General features: G+C 35.3%; 1 protein-coding gene and 1 long non-coding RNA gene across 6 annotated transcripts in view; one reads left to right on the forward strand and one right to left on the reverse strand.

The window, feature by feature from the left end:
* Nucleotides 1–22,680, forward strand: part of LOC145303536 (homeobox protein Mohawk-like) — a 407,111-nt gene that overhangs the window by 104,582 nt on the left and 279,849 nt on the right. The gene's annotated exons all lie outside the window — the stretch shown is intronic.
* LOC145303537 (uncharacterized) overlaps nt 1–22,680 on the reverse strand; it is a 162,455-nt gene that overhangs the window by 25,514 nt on the left and 114,261 nt on the right. For 2 of the 4 annotated variants that reach the window (XR_013873729.1, XR_013873730.1), the window contains exons 2-3: nt 14,800–14,917; nt 11,915–12,020 (exon numbers count right to left, since the gene is read on the reverse strand). The exons of 1 other annotated variant lie outside the window; for it this stretch is intronic. This is a non-coding gene — a long non-coding RNA (uncharacterized LOC145303537). Of the gene's footprint in view, nt 1–10,909; nt 11,445–11,914; nt 12,021–14,799; nt 14,918–22,680 lie in introns of those variants that run through there. One more of the 4 variants, XR_013873728.1, reaches the window with a different exon arrangement.

Raw genomic sequence — 22,680 nt, forward strand, 5'->3', positions numbered from 1 at the left:
TCGAAAGTATTTCCTTTGTTTCTTTGCGAGACTTTCATATACACCGTTGAGTCCGTGTTAAAATGTAACGACAACATTACAGTATTCAGTTCTAGTCGGTCCACCTTCTCAATCTCCACTTTCTTTCTATGGCAGAGATTGATTTAATGTCAATCACCAGAGGCGCCTCTAGCGGGAAAACATAAAACTGCTCAGTTATCTTTGTAGGCCAGAGTTTCCTTTTACTAGTGCACGTGCTTTGAAAAACCCCACATGACATTGGTTAAGATGTAAATATACTATTTGACTTTTGAGCCAATATCCAAGCAAACCATCTTCCAGGCAATTACCTCCTTCTTTCGGAGTTGGGAAGGGGGCTAATGACTATAGTCTGAGACACGTTTAATCGAAATGCCTACTAGTCCGATAGTAGTTAATTTTACACCCGTCCAGATTGTCTCTTTTTTTTTCAAGGGGTGGGGGAGCTGGATTGATTCAATAAACTAACTTTGTGCTTAATTTTCTCGCCGTGTCTAAAAAACAGTTAGAAGAGGTAAATGCTGTATTTAATACATTAAATAAGCGAAGGAGAAAGTGGAGAAGCAAAGATAAGGAAGAGTAAGAGGGGACAGTGAAGAAAAAAGGAGAGGGTGGAGTTGTTGGCGTCGTAAGCAAGAAGGAGGAAGTGAAACATGGGGTGGACTAACTGTAATCTCTGAACGTATATGCCATACATTGAAAGGCAGGGGAGAGGGAGGGCATTAGTCCTAGATATATCTAAGGCTTTTGACAGGGTGAAGCAAAATGGTCTTCTTATGAAAATCAGATCCTATGGTATTACTGGACGAATACTCACCATAAACCCTTATTATAAAAGAGAAGAATCCAGGTTGTCCTCGATGGTCATATGTCTAAGCAGTATAATATAAATGCGGGTGTACCTCAGGAGTCTATCCTTGGACTTTTATTCTTCCTGATATTCATAAATGACCTCCCTGATAAATAGACTCTGGGATATTTGCTGACGACACCATGCTTTGTAATAGGCACCACGGAAAAATATATGAACATATATGCGAGACAATGGCGGAAACCCGAGAGGAGACCTCCAGTCTTTAGTGGAAAGTGGTCAAACATAGATGATAACGTTCAATGCAGCCAAGACTAAGCTCATTTCCTTCAATAATTACAAGGAACCTACTCAACCACCGCTAACTATGACTAAAGATTCATTACCTGAAAGTACTTAGTTCAAACTCCTCAGCTTAATGTTCACAGGGAACATGAGTTGGAACAGATACATCGAAAGCATTGCCAAGGCTGCTGCGAATAAGGTGGGCTCTCTCTACCGTGCTAGAAAGTTACTTACGCCTTAAAGTACCCTGTACCTCTACAAGGCCACCATTCGCTTGTGTATGGAATATTGTTGTCACATTTGGGCTGGTGCATTTTCTGTTGGTCTCTCACTCTTGGACAATGTTCAAAAGAGAGTTACCAACCTGATAGGTCCTAAACTGCCATCTAAGCTTCAACCCCTGTCTCATCGACGAAATGTTGCATCTCTTTGCTTGTTTTACAAGTATTTTAATGGTGGATGCTCCGACGAACTACAAACCCTCGTACCCATTCGATGTAATTTCCATAGACAAACCCGACAAGCAGCAAGTCTCGCCCCTACACAGTAGAGATTCCTTGATGTAAGAAAGCCTTCTACTCTAATAATTTCTTCCACAGAACTGCTAGACTTTGGAATTTCCTTCCAGGCCCCTGCTTCCTCAACTGTACTGACATGCAGAAGTGCAAGTGTAATGTGAACAGACATTTTGCTGCTCAACTCCCTACATAGTATCTCTGCAACTTTTGTCATTGATAGTAACCTCCTACATCAAAGTGGCACTGTGCCTTGTTTGGGGCGAAAATGAATAAATAAATAAAAATGAAAGCACGTGGAGAAAAAATTAAATTAAAAAAACACATGTGGTGTATAGAATAAAATCAAAATAAAAAAGAAACACATGATAGGAAGTAAAATAAAAAATAAAATATATAAAACTAGCGAGAGGGGGCGCCCGACTTTGTCCGCGCGTAAAATACGCTTAAATATGATATTTTAATTTGTCCAGATTTCATATATATTATTAAAGAGTCGTGATTTCAAAAGTAAAAAAAATATTTAGATGTCAACAGCTAGAATTGAAACCGAAACTGTACCATTCAAAGCCGGATATGTTTCCACTGTACCACCGTGACACGAATATAATCTGATTAAAAATTAAAAATAAAAATAAACTAGGATGAATATACAAAATTATTTAACGATATTTTCAATTTTGACTCACTTTTGACTCCTTAAAAACAATTGAACCGCTTAAAGACTCATAAAGAACGGCCCATGAAAATATCCAATCATTTGAGGCGCCCCAGCATTGAGATGCGACTTTTAGTTTCGGGGGAGATAGATTTTGAAAATATGGAGACAGACACACAGACAGACAGACACACAGACATACAGCCGTTTATATATTAGATTAAAAATAAAATGAAACAAAGATGAAAATAAAACGAAATCATGTAATAAAAAGAAAAAGAAATAGAAAACCACGTAGATAAGGAGGATAAAAATCCTGGATAAAAATGTGTGAATCAAGCGGTTTAGATTACCCATTATCGTATATAATTTTAAATTATTTTAATACATGTTTGAAATGATCAGTACGCGCTTAAGTGTTAATAATATTATATGATTTGTAGTATCTCAAACTGTTGGACTTATTATTATTATTTATGGAATATATATTCTAAACAACAGGATGGATAACGGGCACATTTGTAACTGAACGCAGACGCGCGTATGCATATGCCGAGTTATTTGTGAAGAGAAAGACTATAACAAGCGTGTACACGGACCGATGATGACTTTCAGCACGTTTGGTAGCATCTTCGAGGGCACTTCAGGGGCACGTTCTATACGACACTCGAGAGGGCAGAGGTCAGAGAGAAGGAGTATGATCACGGTTTATTCGGGAGAGTACTCGGAAATAAATATCGTTGTTACAAAAAAGGAGTGGAGTTATCACTTGTCCTATGTTCCTTGCGACGCACTCTGCTAACACGTGTTGGGTCTACGTGAGAAAATAACACTTTTGAAAAAAAAAAAATTCGTGCAGATTTTTTACAATCTGTTTAGACGATAAATATTTTTTGACAGCAATTACTCTTTTCTCTCACGATATAAAAGAAAATTCTATTTAAAAAAAAATCATACTTTTCAATGGAATATTGCACGACAGGGGACAAATTCAAAGTACAGGTTTTGATGTAAAAGATTACTTGATCTAAGGTCAGGTCTCTAAATTTCTTATCCTTTTTTTTGTCTTTTTTTTAAGTAATTCATAAATATAGCTCGAGATTTTGAAATTAAAAATAGTTCTAATCTAACATAACTTTAATAATCCGTTATTTTTCTTTAAATTATCTCCCCTTTTCCTTTTAGATAACCTGATTTTCTCAAAATATATTTTTCTTTTACTTTAAATAACTCATCTCTTTTTCTGTAAATGATTTTTCATTTTCCTTTTTTGTAAGGAAATAAGAATTTATGAGCTGTAGACGTTAAATTAAATATACGAAGATATGATTTTACTTTATACGCATTTATCGATTGGACAAAACAAATATTAATTTTAAACTAAAATTCTAATGTTTTTCACCGCTTCTGTTTTGTTTTTTTAGAAAGTTTTCTTTACACATTTCGTGAATTCGAATAAATGTAAGAGTATCATGACAACATAAAATGGAGGTTTTATTTTATTGCAAAAATTATAACTTTTTTAGAAAAATATTTCAGTTTTTCATATTTTGCAATTTTTGCAACAAAGTTAAAACTTTATTTATCGTTTGCAATGAATGAATTAATGAATGAATGAAATCCCTCACAACCGCCCACAAAATCCAATGAATAAAGTTCATACTATTCTTAAGAAAATCTCCCGCGATGGGAGCAAATTCTAAGTAGAGGTTTTAATAGAAAAGCTTACTTGGGCTAATGTCTTTTTTTCAAGTAATATATAAATATTGCTCGAGATTCTGAAAATGAACATATCTGTCTATTCTAACTTTAATAATGTGTTATTTTTCTTTAAATTATCTCTCCCATTCCATTTAGATAATGTCATTTTCTTTAAAAGAACTTTCCCTTTACTTAAAATAAACTTCTCTCCTTTTCATTAAAAAATTTCTCATCTTTTTCTTTAAATATTTTTTCTGTAAAATAGAATTTATGTTGTGAAATTAAAATTAAATATACGAAGACATACCGATCTTTTTAATTTATTTATCGAATAGATATAAACACATTAATTTCAATGATATTTCTTAAATAATTGGTTTGACTAAAATACAAATTTGCAGGATAATTATCCAGTCTTTCAATGAATCCATGATATATTTGAATCCGTTTTCCTTAATATAAATTTAAAAGTAAAATTGCCTACTCAAAAAAGATAAATTGCCTCATGTACTTTATATTTTAAAGATATGATAAAATAAATGCAGTTATTTATCTTCAACACTTCATATCGAAAATTTATGCAAGGAAAATATTTAATTAATATTGAATACAATGTTTATAATAATAACAACAAAAACAAAAAACGTATTCACTATCGAAATCTCATCTGACTAAAATCCGCCAAACTACTCAAAGTGTTGTCCGTCAATATTTATAATCCAAAAGCCGCCACGAGACTGAAATCAACCAATTGTATTGTGTGTGTGTGTGTGTGTGTGTGTGTGTGTGTTCGTTAAGTTGAGATGGATTTTAGTCATCGTTTTAGTGCCAACAGGCCCCCAACAGAGCACTGTTGCACGTGTGCTGTCAGTTCTGGATTCAAGTACTTAAGAAAGGTAAAAAAGGGAGAAATGTTTCGGTTCAACCTTTTTATTTACTCCATCACGTGTTCAACTCGCCTAAGAAATGATGTATGATTGGGCAAGCCGGGAGGAAAGCTACGTGCCTGGGCCAGTCAGCGTTGAGCTTGGAAATGAAAACTATTCATCTATTATAAACCCGTAAAGCATCTTCGCTAGTTCCCACATAACTAAGAGATCAATTGCCCAATCTTCTCTATATTATAAGAGTATATTTAAATAAAATTGTATTCAAACTTTTTCTAGACATCTTTATATGGAATTTTCATAGAAGAAAAATAATAATTATACTAAGACACACTTTTCATGGCAGAAGAAAACCGTATCTACGGAGATGGAAAGTGAAAATATTTACAAAACAAGTCCTAAAATCTCATTTGAAGAAAGCGGTTAACTTATCTTCAAATTCTCGTCTGCCTGTCTTTACATTTTAAAACTATCACGTGACTCAAATCAACTATCGAAATAAGGACACAAACGTAATCATTTAAAAGTGGGTGAAGCAGATCGTCTGCCAATTATTTTCAACCGAAATTCAACAAAATTATGAATTAGTTAAAAAATGAATTTTATTAACTTTATTTTATACTGGATCTTTTTATTTTAAATAATCTAAGGCCATTTAAAAATAAATTCTAAAAATACATAATTATTTCCATTATAAAACAACGCTGTAGCTCACACAGTCCATGAAAGTTGCAGTATAAAATAAATAACAAAAAATAATATTTCATTAATATTAGGACAGTGCAGAAACTTTTGCCGATTTAAAATTGCATCTTGAAAAAGAAAAACTGTAAATTAAAATCTTCCTTTATAACAACCATTGATTTTTATAACTTAATTCCATTTGTCATCGAGATGAATCTAACTCTTTAATTTCCTCTTGTCATGTTAACCTAAGGCTATCTAAAAGGTTTTGTAATGTTCAAAATAAATGATAATCTGATGGAGTTACATCAGGAGAATACGCAGGATGAGGCAATATTTCCCAACCAAATTCTCCCACAAGAGATTTGGTCGGTATTACTGTGCGAGGATGACCCCCTTTCTGTTGACTAAAGAAGGTTGTTTTGGGGTCAGAATATTGAACAAAAATATGAAAAATATGACGTTTTAATAATCTGAAAGAAAACCGTTATAAATTAATCATGGTGATACCTTTAATAACAATATGCATGAAATAAATTACAATGATTTAAAAATGCTCCTTGCTACAAACCGACACCGCAACCAAAAATGCAAAGATCAAAAGTTTTCATCGGATGTCCTGATGGCTTGGCAGGCCGGCAGCAGTATCAAAACGTTTCCTCGCTTTTACTAGATTAGTTGTGTTTTTAAACCTTTAATCTGTATAAAATATAAGAACACTTTGTATGTGGAGAGGGCAGAGTTGATCTAAAAAAACAAAACATTTCAGGAATTGGTTCTATGGACTTTTGTCGTTTTAATTACTGACTGGTGAGAACCGGTGCAAACCACTTCCATCGAATCAGTGTAAACACACCTACGCTGATGAACAAGATGGGGGCAATGCAATGTCTACAAATAGAAACTCGCCCCAATTTACACCGAAAACAAGTCCCCGTGTACGCCGGCATCCGTCATTAAGTATCGGACGTGTTCACGTGAGTGTACGTTAATATCGTTGGCATATTTGCACCAAACCACCTACACGCGAGCGTGCTTTCGCATATATACACATCGTGGAATATACACGTCTTCAAACTAACACACTCACACACTCACACACACACACACGTAAGCGCACGAATATATGCTTTAAGTTCGTGTTTCGAGTAGACTTCAAACTGTGCCTGTGGGAAGAGCTATTTGGACGTTTAACCCATCCAACTAAATGTTTAGAACTGCGTTTCCTAATCTTATTTCCACTGAGTAACGATTTTTATACTATCTCCTGGGAGTTTCGGCGCTTGATTAAGAACATAATTTTCAGCGAGGGGGGGGGGCGTGGAGAGACAGTTTTTCCGGCATATCAACGCATATATGGAATAACATGCTATACCAAAGTACAGGCTAAACGTATCTCCGGGGATATTTTTTGTTTTTGGTTTGTTTGTTTTTTTTTTTCATATATATATATATATATATATATATATATATATATATATATATATATATATATATATATATATATATATATATGAAAAATACCATATATATTTTGGAATAACTTGTTTAAGTAAAATACTTCGTGGTCAAATTATTCTATGAAATTAATGCTGTTTATTTACCAGAGGTGTTTCGTTCAGAAACCTCAAAATTCTAAACAATCCAAACGTTAAAAAAAATAAATATAACCAATATCATATGACTGCAATATAAATATATATAATTGTTGCATGAATTCATTGTTTATCTTTTGTTTATCAATGTTGAAAAGATTTTAAGTAAATTAAATCAAAATGTCCCATGAAGCAATAAATTGATTAATAAAATGTTGCTTTTCAGACTTAATTAATATAAAGCGAAATATGATTTTCTCCCCGTTGTGAAACCTGTGGTGCTTGCTATTTTTTTTTTTTTTTTTTTTTTGCTGCACAAATACTTAAATACTTAATCCGAGCTTGAACTTTGAAATGATTATACTTATTATGAAATTCTAAGGCATGCCATGTTCATAAATACGTTATCACTTTTCACACACATAAAAACGATGATATCGTCCGAAAGTATACAATTCCAACTTTATCCATTTTAAGATAAATTCATTTGAAAATGAGTAAAGTTGGATTTGTATATTTTCGGACGATATCATTATGTGTATGAAAAGTGATAGTATATTTATGAACATTTAAATAAATTTATGTCGTCGCGTGTATTTAAAAAAAAAATGGCACTTTTAAATAAATACATTTCAATTCCTAAAACTAAAATAAAGAAAATAGACACCACATTACGACCCCTACTACTGTGTTCTAAATGTCATAATGATCGGTTAATTAGCTTATATATACAAATACATAAATACATGCGCATATATTTTTCTGCAAAGAATATAAATACATCAGAGGAATTATATTCCTTTCTCAGCATTGACTTTCTGAAGAGAGGGGTGAGGGCAAAGATGATGCCTGCTCTTAGACCCGAATGGGGGCTAATTAAAAACACCCCCTCCTGAACAACAACATTTCCTGTCTCGCTCAGCCCTTTAAGTCAAGTACGCCAACTAATCCGGTTCGAAATGAATACTTTAGGACGAAATTCTCATTTGCGTGTTGCTATTTGAAGTCAGTCTTAAATAAACTACGGGTAGTTTTGTGTACACAAGTGCATTTTTATTAAGTTATGCACACGTGTATAAACACACACACACACACACACACACACACACACACACACACATATATATATATATATATATATATATATATATATAAACCGCGTTAAAGGTAATCTAGAGTTATAACTAATGAACTTAACGAGGTTATTAAGAGTGCTCGATAAAAAAGAAACCAAGGCATATTTTTTATTAATATAAACAAATTTACATGGTGGCGACACTAAACATGCTAACGTTTCGGACAAATGGTCTGTTAAAACCAGAAGTCCTCATCAGGCGACTTAATAAATGGTTGCATTCCACAGAAGAAACCAGTCCGTCTATAGAAAGCAAACATTTTTTAAGTCGCCTAACGAGGGCTTCTGGTTTTTTAATCAACCTTTTGTCCGAAACGTTAGCATGTTTAGTGTCGCGACCACGTAAATAGGTTTATATATATATATATATATATATATATATATATATATATATATATATATATATAGTTTTAAAAAAATCAAGACATATATATATATATATACCGGTTGTTGATTGTGTGTGTGTGTGTGTGTGTGTGTGTGTGTGTGTTCTTTAAAGGTATCGCATTAATAAGGATAAATAGAAAAGTTTTATTTTCGGAAATTTTATTTTTTATTGGTCACAACATTGCATGGCAATTGTCTTATGCATATAAAAATATAACTGTCCAGCAAAGTAAAAATTGTACAAACGGGCTTCATCAGAGCGTTAGAAAAACCAATATTTCAAAAGACTGACAGCCCACGAATAAGACCTTTCCAGTTAAAACAGTCTGCATTCATATTTTTATCAACAACATATATATCAAGTTTAAATAAAACATTTATAGCTCTAGTATTGCATTATTGAGCTATGTAAATGAGAACTTTGTATAATTTATTCATATGTAATCTTTGTCACAATTAGTTATTTTTTTTTATTTAATTATTATTTGCATGTATCTGTATTTTATCCTTTTCGGGAATCATCAGATTGGCTATGTTGGTTGCACGATTCGAACCCCAGACCAAAGTCATATTTAACTTTCCAGTCTAACCTCGAACAAAGCAACAGTCTATGACTCTCTATCCGCCGTTTATCTGTCGAAACCGTGTGAGAACGAATGGCAGGTCGTACATTTTGAGGATATTTTCATTTCCTGCTAATGTAGTGAGCTGCACAATGAAACAATGAAATAAACAAAATTATATTGGCTGGTATGTAATACATCTTGCGGGATATGAAAAAAGGTTCGAGATCTGCAGACTGCTAAGCATGTTGGAAACACAGTTGAGTCGAAAGAATTTTTTTTACAATATCGTCGGCATCTGACTATGGAAATTTCATATATATAAGTTGGATGTTTGTTTTGAGAGGACACGTCTTAGTAATTGCAAACAACACCTCCCCTACCAAACCGCATAGATCTGTAACGTGTCAAACCCCATATGACATGTATCCAAGGACTAACCGCTACAGTCCACAAGTTAGCGCAACATCATTAACCGCTTGTCTCTCTCCTTCCCCTTTTAATTCTTGTCCCTCTCTTTCTTTTACCCTACTTTCGCCTTAAAAGTTTTACCCATCTTACGCCCTTCTTTTCCACCCTTTCTCCCCCGCCCTCCTTCTATTTTTATCCGTGTCTGGTTGAATATTTTAAACTCCCTCTAGCCCCTTACCACCTTCCAATATTTCTTAAATCTTAAAACTTTACTGTTGTCGAATTAGAATTGGAATTCTTTTACCCCTTTTTTGTGCTTCTTCTAATATCGTTTTTTTTCCAATCATAATAATCATTTCTGTAATGGCTGATGAAGTTATTAGATCGCTGATACGATTCGGTAACCGAAACATATGTAACTAAGCAGATAAAACTGTAATAAAAGATATATATATATATTACATTTGTCTTTACATAAGCAGTAGTTTGTTGCTACACAGTCATGAGCATGTTTCGGTAATTCTAAAAATCAATTCCGTTTTCGAAAAATAAGGGGTGTAGCCTGAAGAGGTCTCTAGTTAGTAAATAATAGTAGAACGAAACATGCTCATAACTGTGTAGCAACAAACTACTGCTTATGTAAAGACAAATGTAACCTGCTCTACTTCTGTATTGAACACTCTTGTATAAACCTCGTTATATTTCACTGGTTACCCTACCTTTCGAAAAATAGCAACCTCAAATTATATATACATATATATATATATATATATATATATATATATATATATATATATATATATATATATATATATATTTGCTCTGGAATAGTATTGAATACTTTCTTCGGGTTTTTGCTAATTACCATTTATATATATATATATATATATATATATATATATATATATATATATATATATATATATATGTCAAGAAACGTAAACTGTCAAGTACAATGGACCTGCGTATAAGCACGCACATGTGTTCTTAAAAAAATGTGTTCCTAAAAAACGGGTGGTTACGACTAATTAAATATATCGCTCAGTAAACAATGCTTGCGATAGTGTGTGTGTGTGTGTGTGTGTGTGTGTGTGTGTGTGTGTGTGTGTGCGGAAATATATATACAGTATTATGCAAGGGCACCTCGCCGTATGTTTGACATTAATAGATGTTGTATATACATCAATAACTCGTGTAAAAACGTGAATAGAGAATGTCTATATATATATAAAAAACAAGCAGAAAAAAAACAGACTTACCTTCGTTCGTTGTGGATGGCTCTAATCTAATTTGTACGAAAGCTGAATTAATCAACGTTTGTTTCCCTAGGGACTTTTCCCTATATATTTTAATGGCACAAAATACACGCTGAAATATTTCGCGGTTTTAGGATTAAGTTATGTTTTTTTAAAAAAACTTTAATTTTAGTTGTTCTGCAGTTGACAATCAGCTCAACAAGTGACCCATCTTTTATTAATTTTCTATTTATATATCTCACCCTCTTTCAACCTGTCTTTAACTCTTTCGTTTTATGTATGAATCTATCAATTTCACTTTCGTTTCTCTCGCTTTCTTCGTTCTTTTTTTCTTTCTCTCTCTTTCTTTATAGCAAAAGCAATTTTTTTAATGATAGGATTAGAATGGTCAATTCTAAACAAAATAGGGAAGCTGACAAAAATTAGTAATATCGTATATGTGTGGAGAGAGAAAAAATGAGAAAAAAAGAGAGATATAATATTAATAAGATCATTTTTGGATTTATTTTTTTATATTTAAATTTTGCAAACTCACTTTTCATTTTATTCAAACTACCTCATCAGAGCGCAATAGATAACCCAACGGGTCACACATTTTTAGTAACATAATTGCTCATATTTATCCAGAACTTTTTAAACACGAGTCAGATAATAAAACACTAGTTACAAAGCGATTCATCTACACTTTGTCATATTTGCACCCATTTAATTTGTACCGTTTTTTTTTTCTATGTTCCTTCTGCTATTTGATTTTATATCCAACTTTTGAGTGTCCCTTATACAAATATACCTATAATATTCTACGTCCTTATTCTTATTGTCACTAATAGTTTAGTATTTAGTTTTGGGTTTCAGAGATTGTGGAGAAATGTATAGGTTATTGTATAACATGATCAGCCGGTCACTGGCATGAGACTGGCTTCACCTGTTACACTAATCGTCTTAGACACGGTTCCATGATGACGTTACGATGGGCCGTCATTAGGGTCTGTGAGAAGAAAGGCATACCTGAGATGTTGGATGTGGCTGTGTGGTTCCTTCTTCTCCCAAGAAACGTCCTGACCTTTGGTAGCATTCGGGTTGGAATCTTCCTTTTCCTTATGGCCACCTCGTTCTTCAATGAAGGCATTTATGGCAGACACACACAAAAAAAAAACACAAAAAAAACAGCGACACAATTGTAATATATATTGTATAATCTTAACCATTTATTTAAAAAATATATATTACAATACAATATACAAATTATGATTAACTTTTACAATTAAACCTAGGCAAGAGGCTCTTCCAAACTAACTAACCTACCCTAACTAGTGTTGAGGGAGGGGGTGCTCCCTCCATTCACGGAAAGACAGAAATATGCGTGCTCACCTCATAACGGTCCGGACAGAAAAGAGGTCGATCTAGAAAGGGAATTCTGGGAGTGCATTTCTTTGTATCTCTATGCTTATGGCCAAATCACCACTCGACCGTGCTGTAGAGTGTTTTAGTAACCGTGGTACTGAGATAAAATGCCACAATTGTTACCGTTTGTAATGATTAAACTTCTATTTTTATAGAATGCTTGTAGACGTCTATGGGCTCGTATAAGACTTAGTAGATATCCATTGAGCCTACTACATTTAGTTTGTGACGGTAGACTTGAATTTGGCCGGGATTGAATAATGATCAACAAATATTTCACACTTACATATTTTACTGTCATCGAAATCGATGAAATCGCACATTTTTCAATCAAATCGATTGATTGCCTGCACCGGGGGGAAGTTTAACAATCACGTAGTCCACAATACATTGTAGTCTACATTTCACTCTAGAAAACCTATTGTTGATTTTATAAAATTATGTTACATATAATGGCTTTGATTAAAGTTTTAAATGCAAAATTTAAGTATCATGTTTCGATTGTACACTAAACAGAAATATTCATTTCGAACGATCCCCTGTCATATCAAAGAACCTACTGGTAATTTTAAATGTCGGGCCTTTTGGCCCGTGTAGTAATAAAACGTCTCAAATGTACTTGTGTTGTAAGGCTGTGTAAGGTGTTAACTTTAGTTAAAATCGGTTGTTTTTCTTTCATCGGATTATTTTGATTATCTATTATCGATACTTATCGAAGATATTCCGATACAAAACCTATCCAAGAACACTATCAGGCACATAAAGTACCTTTGTGTGAAAGTTCATAAAAATCGGTCCAGTCGTTTTCGAGTTTATAGAAATCGTTAATGGTGAAGATCGGATAGAATTTGGATTATCTGAGAGGACGGCTCAACAAGAACTTGTTTGCATTGGACTTTAGGCTACCATATTGTAATTGAAAAATGTATAACAGGCGGGTAGTTCTATGAAAGAAGCTTTGTTCATGGAATCTGCGTTTAGATTTAGGCACAGATAGAAAGTGGGAGAAATTGTTGATAGTGGTTGTAGCTAGTCGAGTGTTTTTTGTGAATGTTTGGTAAGGGAAGACTGTAGATTGAAGTTCAAACGAACATCTGTCATGAAAATAACGATAGAGCAGAGACAGACTCGCAACAGATTTCGAAGACGGTTTAGAAGATAGGGTTTGATTTCTTTTTGAATTACATGCACATATACATGTACATGTTCATATAAGATGCACTTTACCTCTCTAAACTTTAAATCAATAAAACAGTAGAGAATATTACTTTGTTGCTCACCAATTGACCATATAACAATGCTATAGTTTTTACATTTTTACTTGATCCAAATTCTAAGACAATTCATCTTGTGTGTTGAGATAATCGAGTTAGTATTATTGTGCACCATTCCTCGTATGAGTCAGTTGGTGAGCATTCCGAGCGAATTTCATTTCGGTTTCGAATACTTATTTTTGAATATTTGATCACCGTTTACTTGCAGGGTGAAGTATACGCATGTCAGGGGGTCCTGACAAACCCATGTACATTGAGACTGAAGACACTAGAGGATTGTGTTTAATAGGTAATTAAAACACTCACCTCTCCAATTGTAATGATATATCACACCCCCGCCAGTTCGGTAACATAAGTGCACGCTCGCTAAGTCAATCCCGTCCTCAAAAATATATATATAATAAAATAATTATATAAATTCAAGTTTTACGATATCTTTTTTGTTTATTTAATTGTTAGGTGAAAGTACAGAATAGTTACATGACATCCGCCAGCCCGATAACATAAGTGCATAAGTACAAAAAAAAAATGATTTTTAATATCATATTCAGCTAAATCCATTACAAGCGGCGCTTGATTAAATGGTTCATCTTATTGTCGCTTCACCGTAATCACGTGATTAAAATTTTACCAGACAAAAAATTGAGAGACAAAAGAGAACCAAGATCGCATTTACATTGTCCACAAATAAGTAGTTTTCCGTATTAAAAAAAAAATCAGTACCTATTACGTACGTTATTTGTGAACTATTTGCGTTTACATAAAAAAAGCACATTATCATTGTATGCGAATAGGTACTTTTTAGAACATTAATCAATATAACTTTATTTTTTACGATTCGAATAAAAGTCCCGTTGGGTTAAATCAAAGTTATTAAACAAAAAGTTATTTTATAGAAAATACAGTTGCGAAATTAATAAACTAAAAAAAAAAATTTTTTTAACGTGGCTTGCATACGGATGTTGTTACCTTTTGCTAAAAAGACTAATATTTAATATAAATTTTCGGGTAATGTAGTTACCGACGTTCCCTATTCCTTTTTTATAGTTTTTTTTTTCTTCTTTAATCGACGCACACCCTATAAATAAAATGGAATCTTAATGGTTAACATGTTACAAAGACGGATTACTTACAAAACACTCTCCGCTAACATTTCAGAATGATTTTCAAAATAATAACATTATTTCAGAACGGTAGCAAAAATTACATAGATACCCAACATTTACATTTTTTTCCGGCCGACACTGCACATCCAAAATTAAAAGATTGGTTCCCACCGGGTAACGCCGGTTAACAGCTCCTGCTCGTATTCATACAAGGCTTAACCTCTGGGCTAGAAAAAGAAATGAAGACCCGGTTATTCACAGGAAACAGCATCCAAACATTACTCTGTATAATTAAACAGAAGAATGGCAAAGTATTCTAAACCTGAGATTCTGTTGACTAATGCTGGGTGCTGTTGTTGATTGGACTATGCAAAACTCGAAGAAAATGATGTAGCAAAAATTCACTCGATAAAGAACAAGTCACAAGGTTAAAAAAACGTATTTTAAAATTAATTCGTGCTATGGCCGTGTTGAATTGCATTTACTGTCCACTAAAAACACAAAAAGCGAATCTTATGGATTCAAAGAATATAAATTCTCCCAGTGTAAGTGAAAAAAAAAAAAAAAAAAAAAAACACCGATGGAGGGTAAATATAAAATAAAAATCAAAAGTCGTACAGAACACAGCTGAATAAACCACTAAGAAATTTAAAAGAAAATGTATTAATATCGGTCTCAATAAAACAAAAGTTTCAAGTAGATACTGGGTCAAACTTTTCCATAATTAATGCTGAGATTTGGAAAAAATAAAATATTCTAATTAACTAAAAAAAACAAAAAAACGGTTGCAATAAGTGTTACCGATAACAGATTAAAATCTATGAGTGAAACTTAGTTAAATGTTTCCTTCAATGGAAAAAAATGATGTTTTGTTATGTGAAATTCACAAAATTTACTCGGACCACAGTGGATGAAGAAATTCGACTTATTTAACCAATTTATATGTATTCTAATGAATAATTTCTGCAATAGAATAGACGGAAGTAGTAGTAGTAGTAGTAGTAGTAGTAGTATTGATCGGACTATAATCCTCATCGTGAGTGTTTTTCGACCAAAGCAAGTAATACTAGCAATCTGAACTCATCTAGAAAAATTCAGAACAGTAAAATAAATGGCATTACTAAACATTCAGATTAGTTAAAGTTTTTTTTTTTTAATTCCTATGAATTTTTCCATGTCTTAGATTTTGTTATAAAGCTAGCGTTTAAGTTGAAAGAAAATGTTATGCCAGCTTTCTGGTCTAAAAAAGACTAATGCCATATGCGTCGGTAGAAATCATTGATAAGGAGCTTAGACGACTAAAAACCAGAGTATAATAGAAAAAAAAAACGCACTGCAGCCCTTGAGCGGCAACTGCTGTGTATTTAAAACCAAATATAAAATCAGAACTTGCGCAGATTGTTAATGGTCTTAACGATTGTTTGAAAGAAATAAATCACCCCCTCTCAATTGCGGGGGAAAAGCTTTGCAAAACTTTGCATGAATATTTTCTTAATCAGATTTGTCAGAAGTATATTTTCAAATTTTCAAATTTAAAAGGGAATTTACGGAAACCACTAAAAACGCATCGAAGCACAAAAACTAGGAACTCGTGACTTCTGGAAAATCTACAACAGTGTAGTAAATAATGGGCAATCAACAATTCCCCCACTAACCAACAATCATGAGGTTCTTTGCTCAGCAACCGAGAAGGCTAACATGCTTGCCAGTCGGTTTGCCTCAAACTCCACACTGGACCCTCTAAACCACCCCTACCTCAATTTCCTATGCGGACAGACGCCACGCTAGACGATCTGATAATCACCCCTGCTCAGGTGCATGCTATCATAAAAAACCTTGACACTTCCAAAGCATGTGGACCCGAACTCATCCCAGCTGTGCTATTAAAAAAGTGCTCAGCCGAAGTAGCTCCAGTTCTCTCCAAACTCTACAACAAATGCCTTAATGAATCTTGCTTTCCGAGCTGTTGGAAAACTGCTTCTGTGGTACCAGTATTCAAGAATTCTGGCGAAAGAACTGACCCATTAAACTATCGCCCTATTAGCCTCCTCCCACTTTTTGCCAAAATATTTGAAACCTTAATTAACCATGCTCTAGTCCAGCATCTTACAGATGCTAAACTTCTGACCGACCATCAATATGGATTTAGACAAGCCCGTTCCACGGCAGACATCCTCACTGTAATCTCTAAACGCATATACCATTCACTGGACAAAGCGGGAGAGGGCAGAGCGGTAGCTCTAGATATATCTAAGGCTTTTGACAGGGTATGGCATGAGGGTCTCCTCAGGAAGATTAGATCTTACGGTATCACTGGTAGAATACTTAACATAATTAAATCCTTTTTAGATAAGAGAAAAATCCAGGTTGTCCTCGACGGTCGTACATCTAAACAATATGATATAAATGCGGGAGTGCCCCAGGGATCTATCCTGGGACCTCTGCTGTTCCTGATATTCATAAATGACCTCCCCGACAAAATTGCCTCTGAGATGGGTATATATGCTGATGACACCACACTCTATAGCAGGCACGACAGGAAAACAAATGAACATATATCTAAAGTAATGGCAGAAACACTAGAGGATGACCTCCAATCAGTAGTGGAATGGGGACAAAAATGGATGGTAACGTTCAATGCCACCAAGACAAAACTGGTTTCATTCAATAATTACAAGAAACCTTCTCTACCACCTATAGCAATGGCCAACGACTCTTTATCTGAGAGTACGTCTCTCAAGCTCCTTGGCCTAACGTTCACAGGAAACATGAGTTGGAACAATTACATCGAGGGCATTGCCAGGGCCGCTGCAAGGAAGGTGGGCTCTCTCTACCGTGCTAGAAAACTTCTAACACCCGAAAGTATCCTGTACCTCTATAAGGCCACTATTCGCCCATGTATGGAGTATTGCTGTCATATTTGGGCCGGTGCATCGGCTACTAGTCTCTCGCTCCTTGACAAGGTTCAAAAGAGAGTCGCAAATCTGATAGGCCCTAAACTGGCATCTAAACTTCAGCCTCTGTCCCATCGTCGAAACGTTGCATCCCTCTGCCTGTTCTACAAGTATTATAATGGTGAATGCTCTGAAGAACTGCAAGCACTTGTGCCCCCACAACGTGAACACCCTCGACAGACCCGACAAGCTGCAAAATCCCACCCCCACACTGTAGAGATCCCTAGATGTAAAAGATCTTTCTACTCCAGTAGTTTCTTCCCCAGAACTGCTAGACTTTGGAATTCCATTCCAGGTCACTCCTTCTCCAACTGTACTGACATGCATAAGTTCAAGTGCAACGTGAACCAACATCTCGCTGCCTTAATCCCTACATAGTACCCAAGTAGATGTTTCCCTTGATAGAAGCCCCCTACACCAAAGTGGCAATGTGCCTTGTTTGGGGTGAAAATGTAATAAAAAAAAAAAATTTTTAATTCTAGAATCAAGTCATTTATTAATCTAAAAACTATCGTCGAACTTTGTTTTGGCGCATTACAACTGTGGTACATCTACGCCTCTCCCTCTTGGATAGTATCCAAAAAAGAGTTTTCAATCTAATAGGTCCCACTTTGTCCACTATCGTTGCAATGTTGCATCTCTGTGCCTGTTTTACAAATATTTTAATGGAATGTGCTCTGATGAACTCGTGGCACTTGTACTCCCTCGACGTAATACTTCCGACAAAACCGCTCAGCAACAAAATCTCACTCCTTCACTGTTGAGGTCCGTAAATGCTAGAAAGCTTTCTACTCTACAGCTAGACTTTGGAATTCCCTCCCTACTACCTGCTTCCCTGAATAGACTAGTTTGCAGAAGTTTAAATGTAACGTAAACAAACATCTTGTTAATCTTTCCTAAACATGGTCCCAAATAGTAGCTTCTATATGCCTTGTTAGGGGTGAACGTTAGTAAAAAAAAAATAAATAAAATTCAGCCCTTGGCCTAAGACAGAGAAACCTTGGTCTCGTCTACGATGGATCAGTGATAGAAACATAACCTCCGTCTTAATTTTACTAAATGACTTGAATTTATCAAATGCAAAACTTGAATTTATCAAATGCAAAACGCCGACAACTCATAACACATTGAACATCTGAAAAATACTGCTAGCAAGATTCGGTGTACCACAAACTATTGTATCTGACAATGGAACGCAATTTTCATGAAAGGAAATAGAAAATGTTTGAAAATATTCTCAATAAATCACCTAATAAGTGTACCTTCTCACCCAAGATCAAATGGCCTAGTTGTGAAATTTATCGACGTATTCATAAAGATTGATCAAAAAAGCATAGTGTCAAAGCAGAAAACGAAGAACTATAAAAAAAAATTTTATCTGAATCTTTTTTATCGGAATGTTCGCACTTGCAGATTTAATGTTTGCTAGGAAAGTACGTTCAGTTGTTAATAAATTGGTCCATTCCTAAACGAAAACTCAAGAAAGAAATAATGCCTAAAAAAAAAAAAGTTATAGTCCAGGCGAAAAAAATATTTCCAAGTTACTAGAGGGGGGCTAGTATATCTCAATTTGTCTAGATTTCGTATATATTATAATAGAGTCGTGAGTTCAAAAGTAAAAAATAGTATTTGAGTGTCATCAGTTAGAATCGAAACCGAAACTTTAAAAGTCAAAATGGGTGAAGTTACCTCTATACCAACATGACATACATATGAACAACTTAAAAATTAAAAATTAAAAATGAACTAAGATAAATGTTTAAAATATATAAAGATTTTTAAATTATTTTGAACCCTTTTTGGCATCTTAAAAACTATTTTAACCGGCTAAAGACCCATAAAAGAACGGTTCGTAAAAATCCAATCGTTTGAGGCCACTAGCTCCGTTCCGCGACTATCAGTTTCGGAGGAGATTGAATTTGAAAATATGGAAACAGACAGACAGACAGCCTTTTATATATTAGATAAGTATATACTTATAAATGTATATAAATATTTACATATGGTGAATTCTCTGATCAAAGACGATGAATAAGGGTTCAGTATGAAATCTTCAGCAGCTCCTAAGCTCTATGACACAAGATGCATAATTACACTCCTGTAAACGCCCGCCACTCTAGTCCACATATGGTATACTTGCATATGTTCGTCGATCAAAGATGTCTTCTCGAGTAAACAGATAACCTTGCTTTGCTGCGTGCTTTGAAACCACTTGTTGGTGGATTTTTCTGGTGTTTTCCCTTCATATCACGAAGTGCGTCCTTATGATGAAAACAGTTATGTCAAATTCTCTAGACCCTAGAAAACACATCTCCATTCTCCGCGATCCCCTGCTGCACTCTCACAGGAGCTCAGAGAAATTCTACAAAGCTTCAGGCTGTCTTTTAGTTTATCTTTTTAACGAAGCAGAGGATGCCCTATTGGGCGGCAAGAATTTGCCAGTTGCCCATAAAAAAATTGCTTAAGAACTCTTGAGTCATCCACTCTCACAAGATGACCCGACCACTGCATTTGTATTCTGAACAAAAAAGATTAAATACCAGTGATTTCACACCGCTTCAGCAATTCACTATTTGAAACACGGTCCTTTCATCCAGCATTGCAAGCAGAACACAGACATCTCATATGGAAGGAATCAAGTTGATTTTTATGCTTGCAGTACAAGGTCCACGTTTCGACACCATGCAGAAGAGTAGTCAGAATAACAGATTTGTAGACTGCCACTTTCACTTTTTAGAGACATATCGTGGCTGTTCCAGAATCTGTGTCGCAACCTACCAAATGCCTCACTAGCTTTATTTATTCTACTTTGGGTGCCCTTTTCAAATTTAGCATCATCAGACACAACAGATTTGAGGTATGTAAAAGAAGACACTGTTTTCAAAGCTTTACCATCAACATATGCCACTGATTGTGAAGAGGGCGTAGCGTTTGGTTTTGGCTGGTGAATAATTTGTCTTTTTATGCTAATTGTAAGACCGAAGACCTTACATGCACCAGCAAAGCTATGTAGGATGTTCTGCGTGTAATCAAGACTATCGGTAAAAAGAGCACAGTCATCAGCATAAAGGAGATCCAAAACAGTCTGAACAGAAGTCTTGGTTTTGGCCTTGAACCGCTGTTGGTTAAATAACCCTCGGCTTGATTAATACTGAACATCTACACCTCCTGAGATGTTCTTGAAAGCTGTATCAGGGGTCACCGAAAAGAAAATAACAAATAGGATCGGAGCAAGGACAGATCCTTGCTTAGTTTCATTTGACACTTCAGATGGTTCACTTTGTTCATAGCCAGATCGTACTGTCGTCATCATTCCCCACGGAAAGGAGATAATCACATTCAACATCTCCTCAAAACAGTCCACGGGGCTTCACTAGAAACGGTATCAAACGCCTTTGTGAGATCAACGAATGTAACAAACAAGTCCTTATTCTGCTCTCTCGCTTATTTATTTATTTTTTTTTACAAGGAGTTCACCACTTATCAAGGCCCAATGGCCACTCAGGGATAAGGTTTATTGTGTGTACAGTAATCAAAGGGATAGTGTAGCAATAGTATTAGAGAATTGGTAAGGTGTCATTACTTGGGGGGGGCGGTTCATCATGAATTTGTTTGTGTTGAACTTGAAGACATCCAGGTTGAAGTCGGGAGGGAAACAGGCAAGCGGAACAGAGTTCCACGGGCGTGCAGTTCTAAGAAAGAAGCTTTGTTCATGGTATCTACGTTTTGATTTAGGCACAGATAGGGGGTGGGGAAAATTATTGACTGTCGTTTCAGCTAGTCGGGTGTTTTTTGAGAAAGATTGGCGAGGGGGGACCAGAGAATGGAGCTCAGACGAGCACCTGCCATGGAAATAACGATAGAACAATGACAGGCTCGCTACGTCTCTTCTGTGGGAAAGAGGTTGCAGGGTAGAGAAAAGGGCATCCCCCACCAAGCCACGGAGTCTATTTTGTACTCTGTCAAGGCAGGATAGGTTGTTTTTAGCAGCCCCCGCCCAAATGTGGCAGCAGTACTCCATCTTTGGACGTATTTGGCTCTTATATAGATAGAGAATTGCATCATTAGTGAGATATCTTCTGGAGCGGTAGAAGTATCCCACCATTTTTCCAGCGACCTTGGCCACAGACTTGATGTATGTGTTCCATTTAAGATCAGGAGTAAAGGTCAAACCCAGGAGCTTATCAAAGCCTGGGGCCTCCCTTAGACGAGACCCATCCATTTCAATTGATGCCAGATGGGGATCAGAGCGTTTATGATGTTGGGATAGGAGCTTTGTCTTAGATGCATTAAAGGTAACCAGCCACCTCTTTCCCCATTGTACCATGCACTCAAGATCAGAGGAGAGAGAATCAGAGAGAACATCATCATTTACGGCCTTTGATGTGTTGCCATAGATTGTCATGTCATCAGCATAGATGTCAACGAAAGATTTTAGTATGTGTTTTGGGAGATCATTGATGTAGATCAGGAAGAGTGTTGGGCCCAGTATGGACCCCTGAGGGACTCCAGCATTAATACTGTGGGCCTCTGATTTCTGTCCATCAACAACTACTCATGAGCCTATCTGAGAGAAATGACTTGATGATAGAGAAAACATTTCCAGTTATACCATAGCTGGAAATCTTGTGTAGTAGGCCTTTGTGCCAAACCTTATCGAAGGCCTTTGATATGTCAAGAGCAATTGCCCTAGAAATGAAGCCTTTGTCGAGAGATTCGCTAATCCTATGAGATATAACCGTTAGCACATCTGCTGTAGATCTAGCAGAGCGGAAACCATATTGCGTGTCGCTAAGAAGGTTATTTCTGCTGAGGTGGTTGACTACTTCTCTATCTATTGTGGATTCCAGCAACTTACTCATGACACACAGGAGACTTTTTGGTCTGTACTGAGAGGGGGATGACTTATCACCTGAATTCTTAAATACATGGCATACTGATGAGGTTTTCCAGGGTGTTGGAAAGCACTTCTCCTTAAGGCAACGCTTAAACAGTTTGGAAAATATGGGGGCAAGTTCTGGTTGTAATTTTTTTAG

Source organism: Euprymna scolopes, chromosome 19, assembly GCF_053919585.1.
Source record: "Euprymna scolopes isolate OS-2025 chromosome 19, ASM5391958v1, whole genome shotgun sequence".
Lineage (NCBI taxonomy): Eukaryota > Metazoa > Mollusca > Cephalopoda > Sepiida > Sepiolidae > Euprymna > Euprymna scolopes.